The sequence below is a fragment of the Euprymna scolopes genome, unplaced genomic scaffold, assembly GCF_053919585.1.
Source record: "Euprymna scolopes isolate OS-2025 unplaced genomic scaffold, ASM5391958v1 sca1, whole genome shotgun sequence".
NCBI classification, from domain to species: Eukaryota; Metazoa; Mollusca; class Cephalopoda; order Sepiida; family Sepiolidae; genus Euprymna; species Euprymna scolopes.
In genome coordinates this window covers 2,450,306-2,462,805 of record NW_027633102.1, presented here as the reverse complement: position 1 = coordinate 2,462,805, position 12,500 = coordinate 2,450,306, and the positions used below count along the sequence as shown (strand labels likewise).

The 12,500-nt window shown below is 59.6% G+C and overlaps 2 non-coding genes and 1 pseudogene across 2 annotated transcripts in view; all 3 read left to right on the top strand.

The window, feature by feature from the left end:
- Positions 1-5,363: 5,363 nt before the first annotated feature.
- Positions 5,364-7,732, top strand: LOC145273508 (small subunit ribosomal RNA; annotated as a pseudogene).
- A 398-nt stretch (positions 7,733-8,130) lies between these two features.
- On the top strand, positions 8,131-8,288 carry LOC145273234 (5.8S ribosomal RNA). Its single transcript, XR_013866260.1, has one exon. It is a non-coding gene; the product is annotated as a 5.8S ribosomal RNA (ribosomal RNA).
- Positions 8,289-8,881: 593 nt separating this feature from the next.
- The window catches only part of LOC145273126 (large subunit ribosomal RNA), a 5,728-nt gene continuing 2,109 nt past the window's right edge, over positions 8,882-12,500 (top strand). Inside the window, exon 1 of the ribosomal RNA XR_013866159.1 lies at positions 8,882-12,500. This exon is cut by the window's right edge and continues 2,109 nt beyond it. This is a non-coding gene — a ribosomal RNA (large subunit ribosomal RNA).

Sequence of the window (12,500 nt, the reverse complement as noted above, 5' to 3'; positions counted from 1 at the left end):
CAGACGCCTACCGACACCACATGCTGCTGGCTGGCTGTCTGTTGTTACAATGGAATTTAAAAAAAAAAACAAACAAAAAACCCCAACTCTATTAAGATTTTCGATAGTTGGAAAATAATAATAAATTAAGATTTTCGATAGATTGAAAATAATGATAAATTGATTTTAGCAGGGCTGCTGAGTTAGCTTATAGGAGCGAGCTAAAGTAAGAAAGAAACACGCCGAAACACACCGACCGGCACCCCCGACGACGACCACGGGTAAACGGCGGGACTTTGCCTCTTAAGCAAGTTTGACTGACGACTACCACGGCTATTCGGCTAGCTAGCTAGCTAGGTAGGTAGGTAGGTAGGTAGGTAGGTAGTCCTCCTCCTCGGCCACCTAGCCGTCGTCGTCGTCGATCGAGCGACCGGGTATATTCAAGACGCCTCTACCGACACCACCACACCAGCGGGCAGTTTAGCGAGCTTGCCAACTCCTCTGCCTCCTCAAGCGCTTCCAGACGCCTACCGACACCACATGCTGCTGGCTGGCTGTCTGTTGTTACAATGGAATTTAAAAAAAAAAACAAACAAAAAACCCCAACTCTATTAAGATTTTCGATAGTTGGAAAATAATAATAAATTAAGATTTTCGATAGATTGAAAATAATGATAAATTGATTTTAGCAGGGCTGCTGAGTTAGCTTATAGGAGCGAGCTAAAGTAAGAAAGAAACACGCCGAAACACACCGACCGGCACCCCCGACGACGACCACGGGTAAACGGCGGGACTAACTGTGACTCTCTTAAGGTGTGAGGAGGCTTTGCCTCTTAAGCAAGTTTGACTGACGCCTACCGACACCGGTCAGGTCGGCGAGGCTCCCGGCGGCCCCGAGCGGGACCACAGGTTGCGGAAGGCGTCCAAGTGAGCGGCGGCGACGCCAGGAGGCCCCCGGGGTCGACTCCGCGGCCCCCGGGTCGGTGTGCGGGCCTCCAGAGCTCGATAAAGTAGTGGTGTCGCTAGCGGTCGAGAAGGCACTTTTCGACGCCTACTGCCACCCCCACATGGCGGTAGGCGCAAAACTGGAAAATCGCCGACCAGAAATGTCGCTTCGTATAATCGACGTTTTTTTTGACCACCATTTTCAGGTGTCGGAGGTGGGTCTGGACGAATACCAACACCATTTCTGGGGTTTCACAACCGCCCGGCTTCTCCGACATATGTTGGAAAGGAGTAGCGATCGAGCGAAGGGGGCTGTCGGTAGGCGGCCGCGGGTTGCATGTGTGCCCGGGACAGCACCCCCATCCAACTAAGGGGTGTCCCCCGGGGGCCAGGGGGACCTCGTCCAGGTCGGCCGGGCGCTTCCAGACGCCTACCGACACCGGTCAGGTCGGCGAGGCTCCCGGCGGCCCCGAGCGGGACCACAGGTTGCGGAAGGCGTCCAAGTGAGCGGCGGCGACGCCAGGAGGCCCCCGGGGTCGACTCCGCGGCCCCCGGGTCGGTGTGCGGGCCTCCAGAGCTCGATAAAGTAGTGGTGTCGCTAGCGGTCGAGAAGGCACTTTTCGACGCCTACTGCCACCCCCACATGGCGGTAGGCGCAAAACTGGAAAATCGCCGACCAGAAATGTCGCTTCGTATAATCGACGTTTTTTTTGACCACCATTTTCAGGTGTCGGAGGTGGGTCTGGACGAATACCAACACCATTTCTGGGGTTTCACAACCGCCCGGCTTCTCCGACATATGTTGGAAAGGAGTAGCGATCGAGCGAAGGGGGCTGTCGGTAGGCGGCCGCGGGTTGCATGTGTGCCCGGGACAGCACCCCCATCCAACTAAGGGGTGTCCCCCGGGGGCCAGGGGGACCTCGTCCAGGTCGGCCGGGCGCTTCCAGACGCCTACCGACACCGGTCAGGTCGGCGAGGCTCCCGGCGGCCCCGAGCGGGACCACAGGTTGCGGAAGGCGTCCAAGTGAGCGGCGGCGACGCCAGGAGGCCCCCGGGGTCGACTCCGCGGCCCCCGGGTCGGTGTGCGGGCCTCCAGAGCTCGATAAAGTAGTGGTGTCGCTAGCGGTCGAGAAGGCACTTTTCGACGCCTACTGCCACCCCCACATGGCGGTAGGCGCAAAACTGGAAAATCGCCGACCAGAAATGTCGCTTCGTATAATCGACGTTTTTTTTGACCACCATTTTCAGGTGTCGGAGGTGGGTCTGGACGAATACCAACACCATTTCTGGGGTTTCACAACCGCCCGGCTTCTCCGACATATGTTGGAAAGGAGTAGCGATCGAGCGAAGGGGGCTGTCGGTAGGCGGCCGCGGGTTGCATGTGTGCCCGGGACAGCACCCCCATCCAACTAAGGGGTGTCCCCCGGGGGCCAGGGGGACCTCGTCCAGGTCGGCCGGGCGCTTCCAGACGCCTACCGACACCGGTCAGGTCGGCGAGGCTCCCGGCGGCCCCGAGCGGGACCACAGGTTGCGGAAGGCGTCCAAGTGAGCGGCGGCGACGCCAGGAGGCCCCCGGGGTCGACTCCGCGGCCCCCGGGTCGGTGTGCGGGCCTCCAGAGCTCGATAAAGTAGTGGTGTCGCTAGCGGTCGAGAAGGCACTTTTCGACGCCTACTGCCACCCCCACATGGCGGTAGGTGTAAAATCGGAATAGACCGGACCAGGAATGTCGAGGGGGAAAAAAATGACAAAGTCCTGGTGTGCCTAGGCGTCGAGAAGGCACTTTGCGACGCCTACCGACATCCCCATGTGGCAGTAGGCGTAAAACTGGAAAATCGCCGACCAGAAATGTCGCTTCGTATAATCGACGTTTTTTTTGACCACCATTTTCAGGTGTCGGAGGTGGGTCTGGACGAATACCAACACCATTTCTGGGGTTTTCCAGTTTGAAAGTTTTATAAAACATGTTCGGTAGGAAGCACACTTTGGTGTGTCGGTTCGTCGGAGCAGCGACTCTTTGCCTCGTGGTGGTCCGGAACGTCTCTACGGGCTTGTCGCAAAGGCGTCAGAAAGTGGCATCTCCGCCGCCTAGGGCTGTCACCGTTATCGCTGTCGCCGCGCTCCAACTTGTTTTGATCCGCCGCCTTCGTTCCTGCCAACCGTGCGCCCGCTCATCGTCGTTAGGTTATAATACGTGGTACGTGTGTGTGCTTCTCCGTGGACCTAGGGCTGCTCGACGTGTCGAACGATATGTTGGAACAACTAACGGCTCCTTTTCCTGGTTCCATAGTCGTCGTGGTACCCGCGTCGTCAGCCATATCTATGTCCACCATGTTTAGCCGATACGTTTGCTGCAGCTTCTGCTTCCGCCTCAGCGTTCGCCGCTCTCAGCCGCCGCTGTTGTTGCTGCCGTTCTGCCATTCAACCACTACCTGCGAATCTTTCGATGATCGGCCGAACGACCCATCGCTGTGCGACCGATAAATCCTCCGGATTAGGGAGAAACGCCGCCGCTCTCTGCCGCCGTCGAACGGAAAAACGTACATTGTAACGAACGAACGAACGAACGAACGAATTAACGAACGAGCGAACAAACAAACAAAAATAGCCGCGGGGGATGCACTATGTAGATCCTGATCCCCTTGTAACCATACGTACGTTGTTCGATGCTCTCCCGTCCTGGAAGTCGCCGCAGCAAACAGGAGGATGAGCAGCAGCAGGCGCCGCCGCCGTAACCGCCGCCTGCCTGCCGCCTCCTACTCCTGTCAGCGTCCGATCTCACAGCCGTGTGAACGTTCGCTGACACCCGATTTCTTTCCGTCTGGCAAAACCTTGGACGTCCCGCTCGCGGTACACGTGCTGCAGCGACTTCTCGTCCGACAACGCATAAGCGTCGACGTCTGCCGCCGCATCTTCTGATACGTGGACGGTGATAGCGCTAGTCCCTTCTTGCGCCACCTCCACCTTTGTTAGCGCCAAAGAAGATCGATCGAGCAGTCGTGGTCGCAGTCGATTAACCCGTTTTCACCGTCCGCAGTTCCCAAGCCGCCGATCAAGTCGTTGCTCTTCTTGTTCGTTCTTCCCATACCGTCGATTTGCACGGCTGCCGGATGAGCCATCCTCTGTCCGGCGAAGCGCTCACGTCAGTGATCGATACTTGCACCGACAGTCCTCCCGCTCGCGACTCGGTGCTCGAATCGGACTCGTTCGTTTTTATCTCGATGCGATTGTGAAAAGGGGGACCGGTCGTCAATGTCGTGTGTGTCGACGATGTTGTTCGCCCGGTCCGCCGCGTTGTTGTCGTTTTTTTTTTTTTTTTTTTTTTCCCCTAACGTTCGCCGTCGCACGGACGAAAGGGTGAGAAAAAAAAAAAAAAGCTCGAAAAAGCCGCCCAAAAAAATCGGACCGAGGAGCCGCTTGCGAGAACGCGCCATGTGCACGTTGTCTCTCCTCGGTTTTCCGAGCACGAACACGACGCCGGTCGGTCGGTCGGTCGACGAAGGCGACGACGAAGGTGACGGGAAAATTTACGCCGCCGCTGCCCTGGTCCAGCTCCTCCCCGATGACGGCTGTGATGTTGACGTTGACGTTGGCGACGACGACGACGACGACGGAGACGACGACGACGACGAGACGGCATCGATGGCGACCACGATGACGACGACCTCGACGAGTTCAGTCTGCACCTTGACCTCCGATGTCCGTGTGCACTGCCGTCGTGCTGTTTGTCGTTTGTCGTATGTATCGCTGTCAAGGGTGCCGTTGTCGTTGTTGTTGTCGACGTTGTTGCTTGCTCTCTCGTCTCGGTCGGTTGGTACGTTGATGACGACGACGACGACGAAGACGACGACGACGACGACGAGACGGCATCGATGGCGACCACGATGACGACGACCTCGACGATTCCAGTCTGCACCTTGACCTCCGATGTCCGTGTGCACTGCCGTCGTGCTGTTTGTCGTTTGTCGTATGTATCGCTGTCAAGGGTGCCGTTGTCGATGTTGTTGTTGTCGACGCTGTCGTCTGTTCTCTCTTCTCGGCCGGCTGTGACGTGGACGTTGACGACGACGACGACGAGACGGAATCGATGGCGACCACGATGACGACGACCTCGGCGAGTTCAGTCTGCACCTTGACCCTCGATGTCCGTGTGCACTGCCGTCGTGCTGCTTGTCGTTTGTCGTATGTATCGCTGTCAAGGGTGCCGTTGTCGTTGTTGTTGTCGACGTTGGTCGCTTTCGTTCTTTGAGTCTCGGTCTCGGTCCAAGTCAGGGGAGAAACAAAAAAGAGGCCATCAGCGCGGGCAGCGCGCTTCTTCTGACGGCGAACCCCCTCGAAAAATAAATAAACACGTGCCCGTCGTTGTAGTTGTCTGTCTTATGTCGGTCGGTCGGTCGGTCGGTCTGTCGTTCTGTCGAAACAAAGTCCCAAATTCCAACGATACCTGGTTGATCCTGCCAGTAGTCATATGCTTGTCTCAAAGCTTAAGCCATGCAAGTGTAAGTTCACGCCACGCATTAGAACGGGCGAAACCGCGAATGGCTCAGGAACCGGACCTAATCCTCGGGACCGTATTCCTCCTCGGAGGCGATGGATAACTGTGGCAATTCTAGAGCTAATACATGTGACACAGGCCGCGATCGGTCGGCGCGCCGTCGTCGCCACGCCTCGCGCGCTGGCACCCGCGTCGGCCGTTCCGGGTCGCGGCGCTACATATTAGACTGAGACCGATGCGCGTCATTCCGTCCTCCCGTCGTCGGCGTTCCCGCTCGCGGGTCCGTTCGGTGGCGGGGCTCATAGGGCGGCGCGCTCCGCTTTGGTGACTCTGGATAACTCACTGGTCGATCGCACGAGCTTTCACGCCCGGCGACGGGTCTCGAGGGTCCGCCCTATCAACTGTCGACGGTCGGTTAAGTGCCTACCGTGGTTACTACGGGTAACGGGGAATCGGGGTTCGATTCCGGAGAGGGAGCATGCGAAACGGCTACCACATCCAAGGAAGGCAGCAGGCGCGCAAATTACCCACTCCCGGCACGGGGAGGTAGTGACGAAAAATAACGACGCGGGACTCTGTCGAGGCCCCGCGATCGGAATGAGTACACTTCAAATCCGTTAACGAGGACCAACCGGAGGGCAAGTCTGGTGCCAGCAGCCGCGGTAATTCCAGCTCCGGTAGCGTATATTAAAGTTGTTGCGGTTAAAAAGCTCGTAGTCCGAACTCGGGTTCGTGGTCGCGCAAGCGGCCCCGGGGCGGCGGCGCCATCGTCCGTCGTTGACTTTGGTCGTCCGTTCGCATTCCCGGCCCTTTCCGCCGGTGTCAACCGCTAGCATACCCGCCACGCGGTCCTGCCGGCGAGGTGGACGAGGAGGTCGTGATCGGGATCCGGGAAAAAAAAAACAAGTGGTCGTCGGTTCGGTTCCGGGAGTAGTCTAACGGGGGGGTGCTACGTGTGTGTGTTTGGGTGCGTTCATTCGCATCCCCGCACTCTGACCCCCGCGCTTCTCTCCCTCTCCCTTTCCGCGCGTTCCTCTTTTTTTTTGAACCCCCCGGTCCGCTCCGAGTCCCTGCTTCGTGTCTTGTCTGCGCGCGTGTTGCGGTCGGCGGTTTCTCCTCCAAGGGTGCTCTTAACCGAGTGTCCGCGGCGGCCGGTACGTTCACTTTGAAAAAATTAGAGTGCTCAGAGCGGGCTGTTCAAGCTTGCATACGATAAGCATGGAATGATGGAAGAGGGCCTCGTCTACGTCTGTCGGTCTCCGTCTACGGCGAGGCAATGATCGAAGGGAGCGGTCGGGGCCACTCGTATTGCGACGTTAGAGGTGAAATTCTTGGATCGTCGCAAGACGAACTGCAGCGATGGCGTGTGGCAAGCACGTTTTCCTCGATCAAGAGCGAAAGTCGGAGGTTCGAAGACGATCAGATACCGTCGTAGTTCCGACCGTAAACGATGCCGACCGGCGATCCGCCGGCGTTCGCTTCCATGACCCGGCGGGTAGCCTGCGGGAAACCAGAGTTCGGTTCCGGGGGGAGTATGGTTGCAAAGCTGAAACTTAAAGGAATTGACGGAAGGGCACCACCAGGAGTGGAGCCTGCGGCTTAATTTGACTCAACACGGGAAAACTCACCCGGTCCGGACACCGGTAGGATTGACAGATCGATAGCTCTTTCTCGATTCGGTGGGTGGTGGTGCATGGCCGTTCTTAGTTGGTGGAGCGATCCGTCTGGTTGATTCCGATAACGAACGAGACTCCGGCCTGCTAACTAGTGCGCCGATGTCAGTGATTTTTACGGCGGGCTCGGCGTCCTCCGTGGCGCTCGGGTCCGGGTCGGTTTTCTCACGCACTTCTTAGAGGGACGGGTGGCAGAAAGCCACACGAGGCGGAGCGATAACAGGTCTGTGATGCCCTTAGATGTCCGGGGCCGCACGCGCGCTACACTGGAGGTATCAGCGGGGACTTCGCCCCGGCCCGAGAGGGTTGGGAAACCTCTGAACCACCTCCCGTGATAGGGATCGGGGCCTGTAACCAACCCCGTGAACGAGGAATTCCCGGTAGGCGCGGGTCAACAGCCCGCGTCGATCACGTCCCTGCCCTTTGTACACACCGCCCGTCGCTACTACCGATCGAACGGTCCGGTGAGGTCCTCGGATCTGGCCGACGACGCCGCCGGGCAGTGCGCGACGTGTCCGTCACGACACTCGTGCATCTACGCCTCGGCGTTCGATGCCTGGAGAAGACGACCGAACCCGATCGTTTAGAGGAAGTAAAAGTCGTAACAAGGTTTCCGTAGGTGAACCTGCGGAAGGATCATTACCGTTTTCCCGTTCGAGACTGGTTTGTTGTTTTCCGGCCTACCTCCTCTGTCTGTCGGCGTCAACGCCTCGAATGCGCGCAAACAAACCTATAAAAGGCGGAGCGAGAGATAGATTTGTGGTGACGCGGAGGTTTTTAAAGCCCCAGCTCTTCTTGCTTGCTTCCGCGTCTTACCACCTGTTTGTTTTTTCGCCCACCGCAAGTGATGGCCGCTTCTTCTTTGCCTTGTCGCCGCTTTATCGTTTTTTTTGTTTTTTTGCAGCCGCTGTGCCACCGCCGCTAGCTAAAAAAACAAACTACTCGCGACATTGCAATGCCGTCACGCCTCCTCGCACAGACCTCCTCGCACACTACTAAATCTATATAAACAAAAACTAATATAAAAAAACCAAGTGCTGAACCCTGGACGGGGGATCACTCGGCTCGTCCGTCGATGAAGAGCGCGGCCAGCCGCGATAACTGATGCGAATTGCAGGACTCAGTGAACATCGACACCTCGAACGCACATTGCGGCCCCGAGATCCCTTGTCTCGGGGCCACGTCCGGTCGAGAGGCGGAACGTTACATGTCTTTCTCCGTTAACGAAACGACATCTTGCCGTCCCCGTGCCCGCCCGGTCCTCGGCACGGTGGTAACCGGGACGTCGCAGGAGCGAGTGACGAGGGGGAAGAAAAATAAAAAAAGAATTGACTCCTTTCAATGTCTTTTTTTTTTTTAAAACCCTCTCCGGCCTCCTCCTTCGTCTCCCGCTGGCAGACCGCGGAGTCTTTTCCCTTTTCGACCGCGTGAAGAAACACTGTGGAGGAGGAGCAGGAGGAGTCTGTCCGAAAGCAGCCGAAGGGAGACCAAAAAAAAAGTACCGACCTAACCGACTGCCGACGTAAGCGCCGCCTGCTCGTCTCGCTCTCTGCCTCATGAAGGTGTCTCTCAGCGACGCCTCGAGCAGCGCGACGAGCACGGCCGTCGCACCGTAAAAAGGTGGCCGCGTCGTAGGCAACGCAACGTCGGATGGGGAGGACCCACGCTTTTTTTTAATTGTTGGCTTCTTCATTTTCGGTCGGACGGGCGCTATATCGGCCAGCCGTCGTCACACGGAGGGTACCGATCGAGATTCCTCTCCTCCAAACACCACACTCTACTAAAAACCGCCGCCCTCGGCTCGGACGAGACGACCCGCTGAACTTAAGCATATCGCTAAGCGGAGGAAAAGAAACCAACCGGGATTCCCTTAGTAACGGCGAGTGAACCGGGAGAAGCCCAACGCCGAATCCCGTCGCAAGTTAAAGGCTTCGGGACGTGTGGCGCATGGGTCGAAGGCAGCCGTTCGTTTTCGTCTCGCATAGTTCGGAGTTCCCTCGATCGGGGCCGCCCGCGGCGGGTGCCAGGCCCATTCGGTGCGGACGGCGAGCGACGGCCTTCGATCCGAGAGTCGGGTTGCTTGGGAACGCAGCCCAAATCGGGTGGTAAGCTCCATCCAAGGCTAAATACCGGGACGAGTCCGATAGTCGACAAGTACCGTGAGGGAAAGTTGAAAAGAACTTTGGAGAGAGAGTTCAAGAGAACGTGAAACCGCCCAGGGGTAAACGGGTGGGACCGCTCACCGCGATCGCGGGGGGACTCAGTCCGGTGCTGCCTAGGCTCGAGCCCAAACTCGATGTGTGTTCTTGAAAGAGAGGCCGTCGCGGCACAGGTCGTCGTTCGTCGTGTCCGCGGGGGACTCGTTCCCCGCGGTTCCAGCTTTTGTGCCCGCGTCGCCGACGAAGGAGACGGGCCGCGTGGATAGCGGGAAGGGAAACGTGGTGACGACCGCGGCGTCGGTAGGTGGCTGCGTCGGTTGGCTGCGACGGAGGGGACTCGTCCTCTCGATCGCTGCTGCCGCCGGGCCCTAACCCGCCGCATCCGTCGCCGCCGCTTCTTCTTTCCTCCTGCTCCCTCCGCGCGCGACTCCGCTGCACCCGTCCCCTTCATCATCGCTCGGCGTAATCATGGCGCGGGCGCTTCGGCGCGACCTCCGCGCGGCCGGCACCGGACGCACTTCCCCTCCGGTCCGTCGTCGCGACCCGTTCCCGGCGTGCAGGTCGAACACGCGGGTTTTTTTCCGTAGGCGGCAGGCGTTTCATCACCCTGAAAACCCCCGTCTTCCCACCTTGTGAAGTCGGGGGCCACCGGCCGTCGGGCCCGCGAACGTAACTGCCCCTTTCTGCCGGGAACGGAGGAAATCTGACACGATCCGTTACACGTGGCGAGCCGGTCCGTTTTGATCCCGCCGGAAGTCGCGTGCGGGCGACGCACTCTGTGTGTCGCTCCTTAGGCGCCCCACCGTCTCGGGCGCGTGCGCGATGAGAGGCGGGATAGGACTGGCGCGGCCTCGCCGTCACGCACCTCGCCGACGTTTCGGGTTCTTGTCGGGGGCAACCCCGCCCGCGCCCGTTTCCGTTTCCGGAGAGGTCGCTCGGCGACGCTTTTTTACTCGAGCCGCCCGCCACCCCGGGTCAGCGACGTGCATCGGCAACCCACCCGACCCGTCTTGAAACACGGACCGAGGAGTCCTGGCCGTTCGCGAGTCGTAGGGGCCACCTCTGACTAACCCCGAAGGCGAAGCGAAAGCGAGAGAGCGTGTAGGAGGGCGTCGATCGGGAGAGGTGTCGTGGCAAAGTCGTCCGGGGGTCGTCGGGGGGTGTCGTCGGTCTCGTGCCGTCGTCTTCTCCTCGCCTCACCCGCCTCCGAGCCGTGCCCGATCCCGCCGGCGCGGCGTTTTCGGCCTTCCGCCGTCGCTGCTGCGGTGCCCGCAACTTTTCCTTTTTTCTCTCTTCCCGAGAGAGATAGGAGAGGGAAGGCTCGTGGCTGACGTGCGGTTGTTTTTCCCTCCTCCCCGAGAGGGGACCGGCGCATCATCCAAAAAGGGGAATTGCCGGGCGCCAGCTTCCATATCCTCCTTCCGCCCATCGGTGAGATCCCGCGGCTTGAACTAGTCCTATTTTGTCGTCGAGTTTAGGCGCTGCGCGCGGGCGCATCACCCCCGGGTCGGTTTCCCCTTTTTCCGAGTACGACTCGGCCGACTCTGGCGTAGCGAGCGACCAGGGACCCGAAAGATGGCGATCCACGCCCGGTCGGGATGAAGCCAGAGGAAACTCTGGTGGAAGTCCGAAGCGCCTCTGACGTGCAAATCGATCGTCGGAACCGGGTGTAGGGGCGAAAGACCAATCGAGCCGTCTAGTAGCTGGTTCCCTCCGAAGTTTCCCTCAGGATAGCTGGCGCTCGATCGTCGCAATTCCATCCGGTAAAGCGAACGATTGGAGGCCCCGGGGCCGTTCACGGCCTCGACCTACTCTCGAACTCGGAACGGGTGGAACGGGCCGACTCTCCCGAACGACGGAGCCGACCCATCCGGCCGCCGCCGCCAGCACGCTTCGCTGGGCGGTTGGTCACCTCGAATGCGAGTGCCAAGTGGGCCACTTTTGGTAAGCAGAACTGGCGCTGTGGGATGAACCAAACGTCCGGCTAAGGTGCCTAACGCGACGCCCATGAGATCCCCGAAAGGGTGTCGGTCGATATAGACAGCAGGACGGTGGCCACGGAAGTCGGAATCCGCTAAGGAGTGTGTAACAACTCACCTGCCGAATCGACCGGCCCCGAAAATGGATGGCGCTGGAGCGACGGACCGATGCCGGACCGTCGCGGCGAGGAGCGATGAACTTTCGCGCCGAAACGATGCCGCGACGAGTAGGAGGGCGCCGCGGCGAGCACGGAAGCCTAGGGCGCGAGCCCGGGTGGAGCCGACCGCGGGTGCAGATCTCGGTGGTAGTAGCAAATATTCGAACGAGACCTTCGAAGACCGAAGTGGAGAAGGGTTCCGTGCCAACGGCGGTCGAGCACGGGTCAGTCGGTCCTAAGACGCGGGCGAAAGTCTTCCCGAAAGGCGCCGGATCCGTTATGAAAGGTGAAAGGAAAGCGAATCGAATCGAATCGAATCAAAAGCCCAAACAAAAAAAAAGCGGCCGGCCTCCCGTCGAAAGGGAATCGGGTTAATATTCCCGAACCCGGACTCGGAGAGGGCCCGGGGGTGGCGACGCTGTCGGCAGCGATGTCGGCGGCGCCCGTCGCTTCCCGGGCGAAACCGCGGTGACGCAAGCGAGCCCGGAGACGTCGCCGGGAGCCCCGGGAAGAGTTCTCTCTTCTTCGTAAAGGACCATGTCCGTGGAATCGGCTCGTCCGGAGATACGGAAAAGGTACCTGTAGAGCGCCGCGGCTCGGGCGGCGTCCGGTGCGCTTTCGGCGGCCCTGGAAAATCCGGGTCCGGTTTTCGCAGCTCTCGAGTCGGTCCGTACCCACCATCCGCAGCAGGTCTCCAAGGTGTACAGCCTCTCGTCGATGGCATCAATGTAGGTAAGGGAAGTCGGCAAAATGGATCCGTACCTTCGGAAGAAGGATTGGCTCCGAGGACCGGGTCGGTCGGGCCGTGCCCGCGCGAAGCGAGGAACCGGTACGGGGCTGTAGCGTTCGCTCCGTTCGCGCTTTGCGGCGAAGGCATAGGGGCCGCGGCGGTCCGTTGTGCGGCGGCGTGTTCCGGTCAAGCGGTCGCGGTCAAGCGAGCGTGTGTTGCGGGTCGGAGAGCGATACGGGTGGGAGTCCGCCGTCGGGCGGCAGGAGTGTGGCGTCGACCAAAAACGGCGGGGGACCGTCGGCGGGGGTCGTCTTTCTGGCGGCGGCGGTTCAAGCGGCTTTTCTGCGGGGTGCTTCGCTCCGGGGTCGGGGTGGCGGCGGGCGG